General features: G+C 40.5%; 1 protein-coding gene across 2 annotated transcripts in view; it reads right to left on the reverse strand.

Moving 5' to 3' along the window:
* The window catches only part of LOC109934064 (plexin-A2), a 434,576-nt gene extending 422,580 nt beyond the window's left edge, over nucleotides 1-11,996 (reverse strand). Inside the window, exons 1-2 of one of the 2 annotated variants that reach the window (XM_048612015.1) lie at nucleotides 11,797-11,996; nucleotides 2,510-2,613 (exon numbers count right to left, since the gene is read on the reverse strand). The gene's annotated coding sequence lies outside the window, so the exon portion shown is untranslated. The remainder of the gene's footprint in view (nucleotides 1-2,509; nucleotides 2,614-11,796) is intronic. The other variant, XM_048612014.1, reaches the window with a different exon arrangement.
* Between the last annotated feature and the right edge of the window lie 2,147 nt (nucleotides 11,997-14,143).

A 14,143-nucleotide genomic window follows, 5' to 3' on the forward strand; every position in this document is an offset into this window, starting at 1 on the left:
TCATTTGAGACTTGGTCCCAAGAAAATATGTGTGGAAAATGAAAAAGTAAGATAATTGAAATAATGATGACGACTACAACACCAGAATCGAACTACTGTGAAGTTCGACTCAAACTTAATTTCTGCTTATTAAAAATGCTAAAGTGGTCCAGCAGTAAAATTTTAATAAGACAATTGTTAATAAATAATTTATTATAGCTCAGACTACAAGACTCAACGTATGTTGAAAAAAATGTCCTTTCCATCTTTCAAATGAATCAGTCTCATATGTATTTTGTATAGTCCGTTAACTTTTGAAGCCATCCAGAGAAAGCAACATTAATTTGAACAACAAGGAAGATAATTAAGTACTTCAGATATTGCATCTTCAATGAATTTGCCATTTTTGCTATCGAGATTCATTGAATCCCATCTGTTTTTGACATGTGGAATTCATTAGCATGCCACTGTGCAGTACACGTAAAAATTTTGTTCATAGAAAACAAAGAAAGATAGTAGTGAAGAGGCATGATCGCATTACCAGAAATTAAACAGCAAGAGTCATTGAAGACTACCAGTAATAAGATCAGAAGGAACAGTAAAAGGCCATACAGGCATCAAAATGCTTTGCCATTCGATAAATATATGACTGTTCTGATTGAATCCTAACATCTACTTTCTGCCTATCTTCCATATGCTGCTGACTGTCAAAAATCTGTCTAACTGCACCTTGAATGTAATCAATGGCCCAATCACCACTCGTCATAGAATCATAGAATCCCTGCAGTGCGGAAACAGGCCATTCGGCCCAACAGGTCTACTCCGAACAGCATCCCACCCAGACCCATTCCCCTACCCCTGCATTTCCCATATCTAAATCACCTAACCTAAACATCCCTGGGCACTATGGGCAATTTAGCATGGCTAATCCACCTACCCTGCGCATCTTTGGACTGTGGGAGGAAACTGGAGTACCCACAGGAAACCCACGCAGACACGGGGAGAATGTGCAAACTCCACACAGACAGTCGGCTGAGGCTGAAATCAAACTCAGGTCACTGGCGCCGTGAAATAGCAGTGCGAACCACTGAGCCACCTAGTCTTTGGGAAAAAGAATTCCTAACATTAACCCTCAGAGAGGAATTTCTTCCACATCTGTCTATATCTCTTATTTTTAGAACGTGTGCCATTGTTCTAGATCTAACCATAAGATAGACATCCTTTCAGCATCAACCCCATCAAGTCCCAGTAGAATCTTATAGGTTTCAATAAAGATCACCTCATGTTCTTCTGAAATTCAACAAGTATAGGGCCAACATTTCCTGACAAGATAATTTATTCACCCCAGGAATCAGCCCAGTGAACATTTTCTGATATGTTTCTCATGCAAATACGTCATACCTTAAGTAAGGAAACCAAAACTGTACATGGTGCTCCAGGTGCAGTCTCATCAATGCCCTTTCTAACAGTGCTGAGACATCCTGACTGTTATACTTCAGTCCCTTGCAAAAAAGGTCAACATTCCATTTGCCTGCTAATCACTTGCTGTACCTTCATGCTAACTCTTAATGATGTGTGTGCGAGGGCATTAGATCCCTTTGTCCTCCATCAATCTGCAGTCTCTCTCCATTTAAACAATATTCTGCTTTTCTATTCTTCCTGTCAAAGTGGACAACTTTATTTTGATTATATACACTAACAAATTTTATTCACTCACTTCATCCAAATCCCTTGCAGATTCTTTGTATTCTGAATTTTTTAAATCTATTTTTGTGTTATCAAGAAAATTGCCTACAAGTCCAGTCCTTCATTTCTTCCTTGTAAATAGTGAAATCCATACAACATTCCACTAATTACAACTTTATAGTTTACAAACTGGTTACAGTTTGCCAATTTGTTGATCTTATACCAACCAGAGCAGGTCAGATAGTTGGAACTCACCTCCTAATTCCCCAAACATGGTCCACCATCTGCAAAGGACAAATCAAGAGTGTGAAGGAATTCTGAGATAACAAGGTGTAGAGCTGGATGAACACAGCAGGAAGGAAGGGTCTAGGCCCGAAACGTCAGCCTTCCTGCTCCTCGGCCTGCTGTGTTCATCCAGCTCTACACCTTGTTATCTCAGATTCTCCAGCATCTGCAGTTCCTACTATCTGTGAAGGAATTCTCCCCAGTTATTTAAATGAGTAGTTCCAACTCAAAAAGCCCAATACCATTCAGGACAAAGAAGTCTGTTTGATTTGTACCCATCCACTCTCTTCAACATTCACTTTCTCCACCACTGACACAGAGGCAGCAGTGTACACCATCTACATGATGCACTGCAGCAGCTTACTATAGTGCCTTCAACAGCACTGTCCAAATCCACAAGCCACTGTCTAGAAACACAAGGGAAACAGTTACATGGAGGTACCACGACCTGCAAATTCCCCTCCAAGCCACAGATCATCCTGAATTGGAACAATATCATAATTCGTCTTCTGTCACAATCAATTCTGGAACTCCCTTCCTAACCACACTGCGTGTTTACCTTTCTCACCACAGATTGGTTCAAGAAGGTCGTTCACCATCACCTTCTCCAAGGGCAGTAGGAAATGGGTAATACATGCTGGCCTAGGTAGCTACACCAACATCCTATAAAACAATAAAAAAGAATTCATTCTTTCTATTTGCTGTAAATTAACCAATCCTCTAACCTCTGCTAATATATCATCAAACAGCACAATCTCTCACCTTGCACAGTAACTTTATTTATGACACCATTTTCAAATGCCATTTGGAAATTCAATCTACTGGTTACCCTTAGTCTTCAAAGAGCTCTAAATATAAAAATATAACATCAGTACTAATTGTTTTGCACCACATGGATCCTTGTTGTTGCCTTTCAGACTTTTTATGAAACACAATTCGCATCCAGTGCATCACAGGTTGTGTCTTTGTACTACAAAGTACTGATTCATTTGGAAAACAGTTACACTATTCTACAAGTCATTTCCTTGAAGTCCACCTGTAAAACACATTTGGTCAGAATTTCAATGTCCACAGACTTCAGCTTTCCAATGACTCAGCTAATTGATCTGGTCAGCCACATAAACCAGGTTAATCATTGGTCCATTCCTCATATTTACAGGATTTGTCGGGATTAGGTTACACTTGATTTGAATTTTTACAAGGTATAAAATATATTTAGTGGCAATTGCCACATTTTAACATCAGCAATTCTTGAAAACAGAAAAGCCAGTGCTCAAGTTTAACACGTCCCCTGATTCAATCACTGTGCAAGAATTGCAGCTGTTTGTGACCTGTAGGCACATTGACGTGGCAGAGTTATTGTACAGTACTGGCAGGTCCATTCAGACCCTGCTAAGTAATTCAGGGCACTTTTTCATGCAGAAAGCTGAAAAAGGGTCTCAGGGCCCTGATAGTTACGTTGCACTGAAGGGCCCTACACTGTTACTGGCTGCCTCTCAGGCAGAGATATATGGGTTTTCTTAATTAAAAACAGAGCACAAACAGCTGTTAGTTGTTTTTGTTTAATGGTGTTTCCCTATCTTGTGGAAAACTCCACCAAGAGTTTTTCTTGAATCAGATCATTCTTTTAGTGAGAAAGCTATTGGAACATATCAATACATATTTTCTTTTACGATTCTTAAAGACTAAAGCAAATAACATACTCAAACAAAATCAACAGACATTTCTTGTGTGAAAGAGGTAATCATCCAACGTTCATGGCATTTTGTTCAGGTGGAGTACTGGACTTTAGATGACACTGAATAAGATGCCCAATGGTCCACTTGTATTGCAGGTTTAATTATCCACTTTTAAATCAGTCTAGACGAACAGTAGACTAACACTAACAATTCACAGTCTGTATCAGGGGAGATTAGAGCACTGGTGATGAAGGGATGACATTTCTGTTATTAACCATTAAACTATCCTCATTTTTCCCCTCTACTATGAGAAGTTAAAAGGCCGCTTGGCTCTACACCTTGTTGTCTCAGATTCTCCAGCATCTGCAGTTCCAACTATCTTGGATTCTCTCGTTAGGCTTTAATTTAACAGTTTGAAAGTGTGGCTCTGTATAACTTCTGGTATAATTTGAAGCAGTGAAGGCAACGTAAGGGGAGGTGAGATTACTGTAGGATGACCTCATGCCCAACACTAAATTCTCATCGGTCAGCACAATGTTGTTTGACTTCCTTTGGACAAAAAAAGTGCTAAGAGACTGCCCAGGAATAGGCACTTTAAAGGGTGCCATATGAAAAACACACTCTCTATCCAATCAATGAAATCAGAACAACTGCATTACTGACTGTCAATGCAGACTATTCTACAATTCTTATTTTTTTTAAATATAAAAAAGCTGTGCCACATTACTGTGTTATATTATCAGAGTAATACTAGTGTAGGAGGGTTTGGAATAAGATTATTTCAGAATCTCAGCCAATATTTTGAGTCTCTGTATTTAAGGAAGAACTAACCTGCACTGGAGGTGGTACAACGAAGGTTTATTACATTGGGATGAGAAGGTAGCCCTATGTAAAGAAGCTGAATAAATTGGGCCTACTTTTTCTGGAATTTCGAAGAACATGGGTGATTTCATTAAAGTATACAAGCTTCTGAAGGGACTTGACCAGGTTAACGCAAAGTATTTCCCCACATCAGGGAATCTACAACCCGGGAGCAACAGTCTGAAGATAACGGACTGATTTTTAGAACTGAGAGAGGGAAAGGCTTCTTCACTCAAAAGTGCTGTCAATCTTTGGAATCCTGTAACTCAGAATTCTGGGGATGTCTATTATAGTTAATACAAAGATACATTTTTGGACTCTCATGGAATATAGTGCAATGGAGAGAGGATGGAAAAATGAGGTTGAGGCTGAAGATTAACCATGATTATAATGAATGGTGAAACAGAGTGGAGGGACTGTACAATTTAATCCTGCTCCTATTTTTTACATTCTTAAGAAAGCTCCAAAGCATGCTGCCCCACTGCATTAAGGATGGTCGGGGGCCGGGGGGAGCACACTAATCTCCTTAAAAAAATCAAATTCACTTGACTTTTAAAAAAAGTTTTGCTTAATTTAAAGTTTCCATAATTACCATGGCACATACAAACTCCACTGGGGTAGAAAACACTGGAATACATCTTTCTCACCTGCCAAGTTAACAATGGCCTGGAGAGCTAAAAACATAAAGTGATTATATCGTTCATTAATCATTATGGTTTTGAACTTGCACAGGTGTAAAGTACCCCAAGGAAGTGATAGTTAAGTTACTAACATCCTGTTCACACAACTATTTGCATCAGATGACTTCCGTCTACATTTCTGCATTGGCTCCATGATAACAGCCTTTGAAATTGCTGTTGTTTGTTTAACGAGTAACATACAAAACATCTGCAAGGACCAGCTCTGGAAATGTAAAATACATACCCGGTAAACAAGGTTTGGAGTGAAACTCTTTTTTTCAAAAAAGTGTAAGCAACATTCAAAAGGGGTATCTGTATTCTTAATATTGTGATTAACCACAAGAACTAACCTACATTTTCAGAACACCTTTCACATCTGCAGGATGTCCCAAAGCATATAAGGGCCAATTTGTTTACTTTGAACTATAATAACTATTATTCTGCAGGCAAACACAATAGCCAATCTGCACATTGTAAGGTCACAGTAACCACAAAAGAAAACAAACAGTTAACTTATTTTTGAGATAACAAGGTGTAGAGCTGGATGAACACAGGAAACGTCAGCTTTCCTGCTCTTATGATGCTGCTTGGCCTGCTGTGTTCATCCAGCTTTACACCTTGTTATCTCAGATTCTCCAGCATCTGCAGTTCCTACTATCTCTGATACAACTTATTTTTGGCATTGGTTCTAGGACAAATAACAGCCTGGACACCAGGCAGACTTCCTCACTTCCTCCCCTGCCCTACCCCAAATAGTACCATGTGTACGTAAAAGAACCCTTGAACTAACAAGACCTTGGTTCAAAATCTGATTCAAAAGTTGGCACCTCTGGCAATGCAATGCTCCCTCTCAGCAAAGTGTCAGCCCAGATTGTGTGCACAAACCCTACAGTGAGACTATAAACCCATGACTAACTCAGGTGAGACTGCTAACAATGAGGCAAGGCTGAATCTCTAAAAATACAACATAATATGATAGCTGAACAAAGAACAAAGAACAATACAGCACAGGAACAGGCTCTTTGGCCCTCCAAGCCTGCACCAACACATTTTTCCCTTCCACATTAAAATTGCCTTCATTTACAGGATGTTTATTCCTCTGTTACTTTCCTATTCACGTATTCGTCCAGATGCTTCTTGAATGCTGCAATTGTGTCTGCTCCCACCACCTCCTCTGGCAGCGCGTTCCAGGCACTCACCACCCTTTGTGTGAAAAACATGCCTTACACATCCCTCTTAAACTCCCCTCCCCCACCCTCACACCTTGAAATTGTGTCCCCTAGAAACTGACCCCTGCAACCTGGGAAAAAGCCTCATACTTTCCATTCTATCCATGCCATTCACAATCTTATAAACTTCTGTCAGGTTGCCCCTCAACCTTGTGTTCCAGTGAAAACAAACCCAGTCTATCCGACCTTCCTTCATAGCTAAAATCCCAACAGAATTGTACACAATATTCCAACTGTGGCCTAACTAAAGTTCTATAAAGCTGCAGCATAACTTGTCTATCTTTACACTCAATGCCCCTTACAATGAAGGCAAGCATGCCATAGGCCTCTTTTAACTACCTTATCTACCTGCACTGCCACCTTTAGTGATCTATGGACCTACACACTCAGATCTCTCAGCATATCAATTTTCCTAAGGGTTCTGCCATTAACTGTACAATTTCCACTTGTACTTGACCTTCCAAAATGCATCACTCACATTTGTACAGATTAAACTCTGTTTGCCATTTTTCTGCCCATGCCTTCAACTGATGTATATCCTGGTGTATCTTCTGACAATCCTCCTCATTATCCCCAACTCCACCAATATTTGCATCATCCACAAACTTACTAATTAGACCAGCTACATTTTCCTCCAAATCATTTATGTAGATCACGAACAACAGAGGTCCCAGCACTGATCCCTGTGGAACACCACTAGTCACAGCCCTCCATTCTGAAAAGCATCCTTCCACCGCTATCCTTTGTCTCCTATGACTAAGCCAGTTCTGTATCCATCTTGCCAGCTCACCCCTGATACCATGTGACTTCACCTTTTGTACCAGTCTGCCATGAGGGACCTTGTCAAAGGCTTTACTGAAATCCATGTAGACATCAATTGCTTTTCCCTCAACTATATCTTCATCACCTCCTCAAAAAATCAAGTTAGTGAGGCACGACCTCCCCCACACAAAACCATACTGTTTATCGCAAAGAGTAATTGTTGAAATGTGTATATGTATAATGTTCTCACACTTAATAAACCTGTGTTACCAAGGACTTTACATATTTTCACCAAAAATTTAGAAGTATTGGAGTACAAAAGCAAGAATCATTACCAAGAAATTCACCTTTTTATAGGTAGCTAACCGCTAGAGAGTTTCAGTTTAGGTAAGTATATTTAGAGAGGAATTCCAAAATAATTGCTTCCTCTGGAAACCCTTTTTCTCAATATGATTTTTTTTCTGCTTTAATCAAGACTTAATGACACTCAGAGCTATAATAATTTCATCCAAAATATCAAAAACAATAAGTAGAATACTATTTCCTCACCTTTTCAAAATAAATTATCAAAGCTCTCCAAAATCATCAAGTGAGCAAAAGTACTGATGGTGGCAAGATTTTCACATTCTTCAACAGCAGGAGAACTGGAGAAGTGGATATAAAGAGGCCATTGTCACCTGCAACTTCCACAGGACTTCCCAATTTAATAATTGCAAAAGCTGATTCCAAAAACCTTGAAAGTTGTAATTCAAAACATATTCTTGTAATATTAATTGGTTTAGTTTGCCCTCAATACTTTTTGCACTTTCCTCATTTGTTATTGTCCTTTGATTTGTTAGTTTATTCCATTTAGTCCCATTGTATACTTCTGAGGGGGCTGCAAGTGTAGTAACTGTCATTGCAAAGCTGGCAGTCAAAGAATCTCAACATCCTCCAATAAATGCCACCGAGTTCAATCCAAGTGAAACCTGCATCATATTTTCTTTTCTATCTTCCAGTCAGTGCATTACCCAGTGATCTGCACATGACTGCAAAATCATCACGGAAGCTCAGGCACAAATGTCAACAAATCATAATCTTGCCAGCCATGCCCTCATTCAAGGCCAAATCCAAACTCAGACCTTATAGCTCATGACATGCATGAGCCTTCCTTTTCAAAATGACTGGATGGTATGAATTATAGTGCTGAAAACTGAATGTTCTTTTTTGCTTGTAAAACATGCACTTCTTTTTTAAACATAAATGTCAGAAACAACCAGATTCTTAACCAGAGTTTCCTTAACGGGATCAGAGAAAGCTTTCTCACTTCCAACATTACTTGAAGAATAACGGTCGCTATGAGTTTCTGCATCTTATATTTGATCTGGAGTGGGAAAAGGTTTGGTCCAAGAGCTCCCCCAATTGCTCAACGGGTTTAAGTTCTCTGCCTTATGCACTAAAGAATCTCACAACCCTAGGGCTGGACCCTATTTTTTTGATCTCTTTTGGAGCAACAGTTCGTTCCACTTTCTGTTCCTCTCTTTCCGTATGCAAGTTCACTTCTCAAAACCTACCTGACCTAATGTTTTTGTACTTGGCTCATCACCACATTTTGTTCTATAATGCTCCTGCAAAGTGCCTCGGGATGTTTTATTACACTAAAAGTGCTGTGTGAATGGAGGTTGCTGGTATTATTGCAACAGGTCACTACAATTGGCCTTGACACTGTACATTTGGAATGGAGAATGTAAATCAGCCAAGGCTTTTGCTGATGGTCACTGTGCTGCAATCCTTGCCAAAAAAAAAGTACATTAGGATTTTTGAACACAAACACATTCAACAACTGGCCAAGCGTGCCCTACAATCAACAATTCCGGCACTTTCTACCAATACTCAAATAAAGCATGCCCTCTCGTGTAATATGCAAAAGGATTATATAGGTGATTATATAGAAGTGTGAAGTTCCTTCTGAAGGCAAGGGGAAATAATCGGATGGGGGTTGGTGGTGATGGTGGAAAATAATTTGTACCTACTAGTCTTTTAGTTGGATTTATAGGCTTGCTCTCTTTACAGCTTTGCAAATTAACATCTCCACAAATTGAAATGGTATAGCAAGTGACTGCAAGTATTTACTTTGCCAATATTAGACTGATTTGAAAAATAAATGAGCTAATACAATCATTTGGGAAGACGATTGTTAATCTTAGACTCCACAGCGGCATTCATTGTACAAATGTTTAAAGACACATCACAATGCTAAATAACCAACTGTAATCATGGAAGGCAGTCATACATCTCCAAGAGCAATTCTCATCCATTTAGCCATTCAAGTTTACTGACTCTGTTCTGAACAGTTCAACCATGGAACGCTGAATCTAACTCTGTACTGCAGCACAGATCACTGCAAAACAGTTTGGAGAGCTACAGGCATGGGGAAATTGCAAATTCAGTAATGGTTCTGGAAGCAAAGCTCCTATCACCCAATATGAAGGCACGTATTGGAAGAACACAGAACTTGGAGCACTGATCGTTCATCTTCGTTATATATAAAATCCAGACGTGTGGAACATGTTAATACAATTACAGGTAAGGATAACAAATTTTCTGCTCACCTTTCTGTTAAAAGAAACTAGAATAAACCAAAAAAAACCTAGACCTCAGTATAGCAGTGAAGTATTCTTTCAGGTAATCCTTCACGAATGGTGGTTTGGTGGTGGGATTTTGGTGATGGTATGTCTTCCCCTCCCCCACCACCGCCGCCTTTCCCTTTCAATTTTCTCAGATTGCCTCTGCTTTTCAAACTTAGTTTTCTGGGTCCTTCATGCAGAAGATTGCAGGATGCCAGAAGTGTGCCAAAAAACAGGACAGTATACTTCTGGATTTGTTCAAATATGTGCCTATGTATAAACTATAAGCTCCATTGCCTGAAAACAACAATACCAACAGTACCTGATAATCGTGTTACAAACTTGCCAGTTGTCCTGTTAAGACAAGATTTTATTCACAACCTTTGTTTTGCTCTTTGTTTGAAAGAAAAAGCATTATTTCTCTAGCTTCCCTTCTGTCACTATTCCTTTCACCTTCCAGCTCCTGCTTATAAGCACATCTGTAGACATGGTCAGTGATGATTCCTGAGCCACCAGGAGGCACATTTGAGCAGTACAATTGTCCTCCACTTCCCCCTACTGCGAACAATTTCTTTCTCGGCAAAGCGACCTGACCCCTAAAGAGACGCCCAAGGATGAATGTCAGTTAAACAAAAAAAAAGTACAAGCTAAAATAAAAATTCTGGAAAATATCGCCCGGAATAAGTTTTAAAATTGCTTTTGGATATAGATAGTAATTCAGGTCATTTGCAAGAAGAAATACTGCTTTGGGGCATTTTCCTATCACAGTATATTCTGTTTTCTTTCTGAATCTGCTCCATAGCTGTAGCATATACAATGTAATTAAACAGATCCCTTTTGGCTATATCCATCAGTAGAGGAAAGTAACAGAAATAGGCATCTGTTACTGCTATGCATTGATCCAACATCCCCGATGTGCAGGGAACTGTACAACACTGTTTGCTACACATCATCAAAGAATAAGTAAATGCACTGCACAAGAACTTCAACATACATAGACTCCGCATTATGTTTTATTCATATAGATTTCCCCTATATATTTAAAAAGCATCCTTCTTGCTCTCTCCTTATTCAAACCTTGTTACTGACAGAACGTTTCCTCACACATGACTGTTTCGCCTTGTTACTCTCTGAACCGAATCTGACTCGAAACACCTTTACCTTCCCCACAGATCCCTGTAAAACCATAGTCCAATTACATTCACCTAGGGTGCATTCAGACTCGCCCCGAGGATTATACTTCTCCGAAACAATTTCTTTCGAAAGCCACAAAGGTATGGGTTCCCAACTGTAGTCAAAAATGTCAAGCAGAGATAATACAGGAGTAATAAATAAAGGAGTTATTAGAAAGTGATTTGGTCAGCACAAGCTACTGACACATTTCAAAACGCCTAATTCGCCCTAGTTGAAAAACTATTAGGAATGAATTGACAGATTTATTGCAATTTCATCCTAATTGGAGCCTCCCATCTGCTTTTCTGTAATCTCCCCATCCATCAGTCACGTCTTTCTCAGTTCCAGTCTCTGCCCATCCTCAGTTTGTAGTGCAGTATATTCGGGATGGAGCAAACCGACCAGGAACTCAATCGCTGACCTGCCGACAGACACTCACTCAATCGCTTCTTACAGCGCTCCTGATGCCAGACTCTCCAGAGCGAGCGAGTGAACAGTTTGGGATTTTGTTGAGGCGCTGGGTTCGCCGTGCCCGTGTTTCTGGATCCCGGGACCATCTGTCTCCTTCTCTGTATCTCAGCTCTCCCTGCAAACAGGACTCCCTCATCCTTACCTTTCTGCCAGTTAACTCTGTGCTGCAACTTCTTCCCCCAAGACCTGCCGTCTCCCTTTCCCTCCAGTCACCCCACACCACTGTTTGCCAGTCGCTGCACTCCGACCAGAAATGTCCCACTCACACTTGGTTTCAAAAGAAAAATCCTCAGTGCATTTTTTTTCCTCTCTCCTGTGTACTCCACTCTACCCTCACTCTCTCTCTCTCTCTCTCTACATTAATCATTGAAAACATTCCACTCACTGCCTGTGGTTTCTTTTATCAATTCTTCTTTTCTTGCTGGCAGTTTCAATGCTCCGCTTCTGGCTTGCTGCACTCCCCTCTGAGCGTGTTCCCGGCTTTCAGACCTGAACAGACTACGCTCAGCTTCCTCTTTTAAATGTAGTTCTTCAGAGCAGCTCCGTCCTTTTCTCTCCCTCTCTCTGGGTCCCAGCGCAGGCACAGCACTGCCGCTAGCTCATTAGCATAGCGCATATTAGCATACGCACTATTAGCATACCACGCTCTCATTAGCCTATTACGTTCATTAGCATTTTACGTACTCATTAGCATACCCTGCCATTCACTTTCACTACCATCTCTCTGTTACCGCAGCAGGAGAATCAGTCAATCTCCATTAAGTCTTTGAATGTATGAATTTGCAGAAAGGATTTTTTACTACTAGATAAGCTACTGATAGTTATTCCTCAAAATTCACAAGGTTACCAAGAGGAACTGCCCTGGTGGTATAGCATGTCCGTTCTGAGGAAGGGTAACTGGACCTGAAATTTTAACTCTGATTTCTCTCCACAGATGCTGCCAGACCTGCTGAGGTTTTCGAGCAGTTTCTGTTTTCCAGCATTCACAGTTCTTTTGGTTTTTAAAATGTCAGTGCTTATCAGCAACGTCGACCCTGTTTTAAAGAAGTTGGTTACCTCACTTGGCTGGACAGTTGGTTTGTGATGTGGAGGGTTGCCAACAGTGAAGGTTCAATTTTCACGCCATTCCCACATCTTATGATGGAGCACTCTCCTCCTCAGCTTCTCCCCTTCCCTGAGGTATGGTGACCTCAGCTTAAACAGCCACCAATTGTCTCTCTGTAATGAGACAGCAGCCCTGTGGTCTGGTAGGACTATGACAACCTTACTTTCTTTTACTTCAGATGTGCCAAAACCTGCAACATTAACTCTGTTGCACTCTCCATGCATGCTGACACCTACTGAGCACTTCTAAAATTTTCCGTTTGTCTTATTAAACCATGAACCCCTCTTTCTGGGCAGGTTGATGTGAAAGATTCCAGTACAGCAATTCAAAAAAGAGGGCATACGTTTTCAAGAGTGCCCAATAAACACAACCTTGCCAGTGTCGCCTACATTCCGAGAATCAATTGAGAGAAATTCAGAGATCTGCTAAATGTCAGAAGAAATTCACACCCTCCTCTGTTCCTTAACTAAAATCATAAAAAAAATTATTCAGCTCATTTTCTGCTGATGAGACCAAGCTACACACATTTGGTGAAACATATGCCTGAAACGATGAATGAACTTCATGGAAAGTTAATCAGTGAGTATTATGCATGAGACAGAACAGGAGCAACATGAATACTAGTTTGTTGTTTATTGCAATATGTACCATCAATGCATACTATTGAAGTTGCTGATACTCATTTTATTGCAACTGTACAAGGTGTTAAAGACACCACATCGGAGGTACTGTGAGCAGCTTTGATCACCGTATTTAAGGAAAGGTATCATTTCATTGGAGGAATTTAGAGAAATTTCATTTGAATGATCCCTAGTATGGGGGAATTGCCTTCTGAGAAAGAAGGAAGAGACAGTTTAGGATTCTAGTCACTGGAGTTTGGAAAAACAAGAGGTGACCTCATTGAAACATATAGGATTCTTAAGGAGCTTGACAGGGTAACTGCTAAGAGAACATTTCCCCTCATGGGAGAGACTAGGACCAGAGGGCATAGTCTCAGAATAAATGGGTGCCAATTTCAGACTGAGTTGAGGAGGAATTTCTTCTCTCAGAGGGTTGTGAGTCTTTGGAACTCCTTGCCACAGAGAGCTATGGGGGCAGATCCTTATGAATATTTAAGGTCTTTTTATTCATTCATCGGAATGGAGCATCGCTGGCTAGGCCAGCATTTATTGTCCATCCCTAATTGGCCAGAGGGCTGTTAAGAGTCAACCACATTGCTGTGGTTCTGGAGTCACAATCTAGGCTGAGATACATTCTCAATAAAAACTGAAAGACGAACCAAAAGAGATACATTCTTGATCAGTAGAGGAATCAAGGTTTACAGGGAAAGGGCAGGAAAGTTGATGTGAGAAATATTGGATCAGCCATGAACCGATTGAATCATGGAGGAAGCTCAAAGGGCCAGATGGCCTTCTCTTGTTACTATATCTTTTGATATTATAGATTTGGGGTGGTACAGTGGCTCAGTGGCTAGCACTGCTGCCTCACAGCACCAGGGACCCAGGTTCAATTCCACCCTCAGGTGACTGTCTGTGTGGAGTTTGCATATTCTCCCCATGCCTGCATGGGTTTCCTCCTACAGTCCAAAAGTATGCAGGCTAGGTGGTTTCACCATTGAAAATTGCCC

The sequence above is a fragment of the Rhincodon typus genome, chromosome 25 (assembly GCF_021869965.1).
Source record: "Rhincodon typus isolate 14 chromosome 25, sRhiTyp1.1, whole genome shotgun sequence".
NCBI classification, from domain to species: domain Eukaryota; kingdom Metazoa; phylum Chordata; class Chondrichthyes; order Orectolobiformes; family Rhincodontidae; genus Rhincodon; species Rhincodon typus.